The sequence below is a fragment of the Elephantulus edwardii genome, unplaced genomic scaffold (assembly GCF_000299155.1).
Source record: "Elephantulus edwardii isolate Elephantulus edwardi_28Jun2011 unplaced genomic scaffold, EleEdw1.0 scaffold00059, whole genome shotgun sequence".
NCBI classification, from domain to species: domain Eukaryota; kingdom Metazoa; phylum Chordata; class Mammalia; order Macroscelidea; family Macroscelididae; genus Elephantulus; species Elephantulus edwardii.
In genome coordinates, this window is record NW_006399809.1 from 8,272,573 (window position 1) to 8,278,443 (window position 5,871).

Sequence of the window (5,871 nt, forward strand, 5' to 3'; positions counted from 1 at the left end):
CAAGTGACTCGATGGCACATAACAACAACAATAAGAAATTAAAGACTGTGTAAAACACAGTGTACATACATAAAACACGATGTAAAATAAAAATACTAATAAAAGAAAACACTGTGAGTGAATATGTGAAACACAATGTTTAAGAACGAAGTACAAAAAAAGAATGAAGTACAATGTATACAAATTTTGCATGTAAATGAATATAAAATAAAAAATTTTGAAAATAAGCTATAGACAGAAATCAAATAAGGATTTAAATATTAAATAATAGAAACTATTTTATATCAAAGGGAATATCATGATTTCAAGATAGAAAATAGTTTCTTCTTTTTGTTGTTGGTTTTTAAAAATTTATTATTTTATTGTATATGTACCATCAAATCAGATCTGAATGGTACAGGAGGAGATTGCCCCTCCTTCTCCAGCAGAGCATCTGGGAAAATAGTTTCTTCTAAAAGGCATAAATAGACAGGACTGTAAACAAAGCTCTTAATAAATTTAACCACATTGAAATGAAGAACTTCTGTTCACCTACAAGGGAACTTTGGGGGTGTAATCAAGAAGGAGTTATGCTACTAACCCAAAGACGACACCTCTCTGGTCCTCCAAATATCCCAAGGCCGCCCCAGCAGAAAGACAAGCAATCTCGTCTACTTGATTTACAGTCTTGCAAACCCAGCCAAGCTTCAACTCCATGAAAATGAGGACGGTTTGGTCTATGTGTTTAGATAATTGATAAAAAAATTAAAACAATCTGGTGGTACAGTTCTTAAAGCAGTCAGTTGCTAACGTAAAAGTCAGTAGTTAAAGCTCACCAACCCTTCTGTGGGAGAAATGTGTAGCTGTCTGTTTTCCTAAAGATTTGCAGCCTCGGAAACATTTTGGGACAGTTCTACTCATTCCTATAGGATTGCTATTAGTTGGAATAGATTCAACAGCAGTGGATTTGGTTTTTTAGCTAAACTATGGATTGGAGCTCAATATTAAGAAGACAAAGATTCTCACCACTGGGCCAGTTGGCAGCATCAGGACGGATGGTGAAGAGATTGAAATTGTTCACAGCTTTAGTTTGCTTGGCTCCACAGTCAACACTCTCAGCACCAGTAGCCAGGAAATTAAAAGATGTATTGCGATGGGAAAGTGCTGTTAGGGACCTCTCCAAAGTACTGAAGAGCAATGGTGTCTCTCTGGAGACTGAAGTGTGTCTGACACAGGCCATGGTCTTTGCAATCACTTGTTATGCATCAGAGAGTTGGACAATGACTACGGAGAAGAGAAGGAAAATTGATGCCTTTCAGCTGTGGTTCTGGAGAAGAGTATATGGACTGCTAGGAAAATAAGCAGATTCATCCTGGAAAGGGTCAAACCGGGCGGCTCGTTGGAGGCAAGGATTCTGAGGCTCCGTCTAACATACTTTGCACATGTTGTAAAGAGAGACCAGTCCTTGGAGAGGGACATTATGCTTGGTAGGGTGGAGGGACAGCACAGGAGGGGAAGGCCCTCTAGGAGGTGGATTGATTGAGTGACTGGGGCAATTGGGATGGGTGTATCAGAGATGGTGCGATTGGCACAGGACAGAGCGGAGTTTAGGGCTATTGTACATAGGGTCGCTATGAGTCGCAAGTGACTCGATGGCACATAACAACAACAACATAGGAAAAGATTGTTGCTGCTGTTAGGTGTCATCGAGTCTCTTGCAACTCATGTCGATCCTGTGTACAACAGCTCTGAACCAATTTCACTGTCTCTGAGACTCCTGTCCCCATTATCCCAGTTACAGTGTCAACTCATCTCCTCCAAGATCTTCTTCTCTTGTGCTGTCCCTCCTTCCTTTTAGTCATGATGTCCTTTTTTTAAGGATTGGTCCCTCCAGGTAACAAGCCTAAAATATGTGAAACAGAACTTAGAAATCCTTGCCTCCAAGGAGCAATTTGGATTTACCCTCTCCAAAGCATAGCTTTTCATTCTTTTGTCAGTCCATGGTATGTTCAAGACTCTTCTCCAGCATCACAAATCAAAGACATCTATTCTTCTTCTGTCATTCTTAGTTATTGCCCAGCTCTCTGATGTATAACAAGCAATTGTGAAGTCCATGGCCTGGCTCAAGCACACCCTAATCTCCAGACTGAAATCCTTGTTCTTTAATACTCTAGAGTGGACCACGATAGCAGATTTTACTAATGCAATTTGTCTTTTGATTTTCTGACTGCTGGTGCCAAGACTGTTGATTGTGGAGCCAAGAAATACAAAATTGTTAACAATCTCAATCTCTTCTCTATCTATCATGGTGCTGCCAGTTGGTCTTGTGATGAGAATCTTTGTCTTCTTCATGTTGAGTTTCAATCCATACTGAAGACTGCAGTCCTTGCCCTTTTGCAGCAGATGCTTCAGGTCCTCTTCAGTTCTGAAGAGCAAGGTTGGGTCATCTGCATAACGCAGGTTACTGATAAGTCTTCTTCCAACACTGATACCACATTACTCCTCATAAAGTTCAGCTTCTCAAATAATTTGTTCCATATATAGATTGAAAAGGTATGGAGACAGGACATATCCCTGACAGATTCCTAATTTTGAACCATGTAGTGTTTCCTTTCTCTGTTCAGCTGCTTCCTGGTTCAAGTATAGGTTTCTTATGAGCACAATCAGGTATTCTGAGATTCCCATTCTTCTCAAGGCTAGCCACAAGTTGTTGTGATCCATATAGGTGGAGAGAAGCTTATGAAAAGGCAAGAGGTCCTAAACAGTTAAAACAATTATGAAGAAGAACAAAGTAGGAGCCTTCACACTTCTCCATTTTAAAAAATACTATATGTTCCACTAGCCAAATTAACTAGTTCTGAACATGGATGGGGTGGAGGGCCAGGCCCATGCCCTGCTGTCGCTGACAGGTGGGACATGCAAAAGGGACAGGAAAGGCAAGAAGCAGGCTGTGACTGCCAGGCAGGAAAGGTAGGGTAGGGACATAACCCTTCTCTCGCCTGAACTGCTACCCCCTTGCTACCACGACCCTCATCACAGACCGCAGAGGCTATACTGTCACAAATAGGAGGGCCACTGTGGCAAGCCTTGAAACTTAGTGAGTTGGCCTGGGTGGAGCCCTCACAGTTGCAGATCTTGGTGGCCACCAGCCACTCTGCCAGTGAAGGATGAGCAATGTCTTCCCATATGATTATGCAGTTTCAGCAATTAAGACAGTCTTGTACTGGTGTAAAAGAAATAAAACTTGATGAACTAGAACTGATAATCTATAAATAAATTCAGGCAGTTTTGTTCAACTGATTTTTGAAAACTCAAGCCAGATCATTCAATGGAAAAAAGAATCAATCGTGTGTGGGTAACACTAGACTTACACATAGAGAAGAATGAAGCCGAATCCATGCCTCTCTAAAGAGGAAAAAATGGGGCATGGAGATAAAGAACCACTAGTGTCTCTCTGAAAGGGACAGAGGGAATAATAATAGCACAGCCCTTCACTGCCCCAGGGCAGAAAGCAAAAAGAGCCCATAGACCAGCCCCATGGTGCCTCTAGAGCCCCCCAACAATGAACCCTAGCAAGAGGTTCATTTGTTTATCACTGATTCACAGTTATGGTACCAACAATGGAGTTTACTAGGGAAGGAAGTTGGAGAGTGGGGGGAAGCAAAGAATATCTCACAATACATGCCCAGGCTTAACCTGACAGTTTCAAAGTAAATTCTTCAATATATCCAGGCTTTGGTTTCAGGTCAGCAGTCAAATCCAAATCATCCAGTATGGTTTGCCTCATAGTATTTATAACCAAATCATCCAACTAGGTTTGCTGCAGAGCAGTTATAAATCAGTTTCTCTGTCAAACATCCAGCAAGAGCAGCCAAAACATTAGGTGTGTCTAATGCAAATGCAAGAAGCCTCGGGTCACACCTCGCCATAGTTTCTCCACAGCAATGCCACAGCCTCTCCACCACCAAGGTCTTGCTCTCACTAGGGCCTTGCTCGCCTCAAGTCTTGCTTACCTCAAGTCTTGCTGCTCAATGTGGGAAGCACTCTTTCACTTATCCTAACCTCACACCTGTTGATGATTTGCAAGACCATGTGTCTGCACAGTTAATGTAGCTGGGGACCAAAGGCTAAATGGCTGGGGAAAAAAGCCAACTTTTAGGTTAACACCACAATGCCTACTACTGTGCATAAAAACCAGTTCAAAAGGGCCTAACGGTGAAAATTAAAACCATAAAATACTTTAAAAAACATAGGAGAGTAGATGTCAGGTCTAGTTGGTAATATTTTTTTTTCCTAGTTGTGTACCATCAAATTGGATCGAACTGGCATAGGAGGAAATTGCCCCCTTTCTTAAGCGGAGCATCTGGTGGATTTGCTCCATGTGCCTTTGGGATTGTGGCACAGCTTCTTGCCTCTAGGCCGCCAGAGCTCCCTCTAGTTTTTGATCTTATAATAATAACAGATGTAGAATCAATAAACGAAAACCCAAAAAAGTGGTTGCTCGTAAAAATTAAATTCAGGAAATTAAAATTTATTTTAGTTACAGTAAACCACACATATAACCACCTATTTTGGTGTATTTTGGTATGTCTTATTATTAGTAATATGTGCTATATAAAATGTTACCGTGTGTAATTTACTGGTATTACCATTCTCAGACTTTAACTCACAGATATTCAATGTTGTCACTGATGATAAAAGGCAATAATAACAAAAATATATTAGTTATGTTAAAACTATTCATGATGTAATCATCTCTCAAAAATCAGGACCAGCTTGTCTTTTTATTCATTAAAATGCTATTTAAAAAGTAAAAGACAACCTACAGGCTGGGAATCTCACTACTGAAACAAAGGAACAGTTGAAACAGTCCAGTGTGCATTCATTGAGGCCACAGATTCCGACAAACTTCAGACTGGCGTTTAAACGAGAGTAGTAGCAAGAGCAGCAGCAGAAGAGAACCAGAGGCTGACATGGGGCACAGCTGACTTGGGATTGCGGCCTCATAAAGCCAAAGCCAGAGCTGGGGCTTTTGCCCAGGAGATACCATAACAGGCAGCTAAAGATTTGTGTCTTTTTTCCATCTTGAGATGCAACCTGTTAATTTCCCTAATAAATCCCGAAGTTGTGTTATCTCAGTTTTCTGTGACCATTTCAACAGATTAGCAGACCTAGTGGTCTAGCAGTGAGAGTACTGAGAGGGGAAGTTGGGCTTAGAATTGATAGCAGTTGATGCAAGGCCATGTCTAACATCATAGGAATCCTGTTTGTGTTGTGGGTATTTATTATTAGATGAACTACTTCCCCTTGTAGAGTTAGTGGAAGTCAGATGAGGATGCCCCCATGCTTCTCACACTCTTTTTTTTTTACAACTATAGAGGTGTAACCACTTCATAAATTATCAGACAAGGAACATTCAACAAGAAAAGGTGAAAATGTCCAACCCTGCAATCCAGGAGTGGGAACGCTGGTCATGCAGTGGCTCAATTCTCACCTGCCCTGTAGGATACCTGAGGTCTATTCCTCATCAATCAACTCAAATGCAACTACCCCTAGTCTGTCAGAGGAGAATTATTTATTGATAAGATGAGCAGATTTCAGAAGAGCTTCCAGACTGAGACAGACTAGGAAGAAAGCCCTGGCTGTGTATTTATGAAAATCATTCAATTAAAAATCCTCTGGATCACAGCTTTCCATTGTGTGTGGGACTGACTTGTCAGCTAACAACACTACCATCAATCCAGAAGTCTGTGCTCATGAACTCGAATCACATAATTTTTTACTTGTTGTAAAGTAAATGTGAAGTAAAATGTTGTTCAAATACACCAATGGTCCTGACAATGGCAATGAGTTTGTTACAGCAATGCACTTTAAAATCTCAATGGGGGAGGT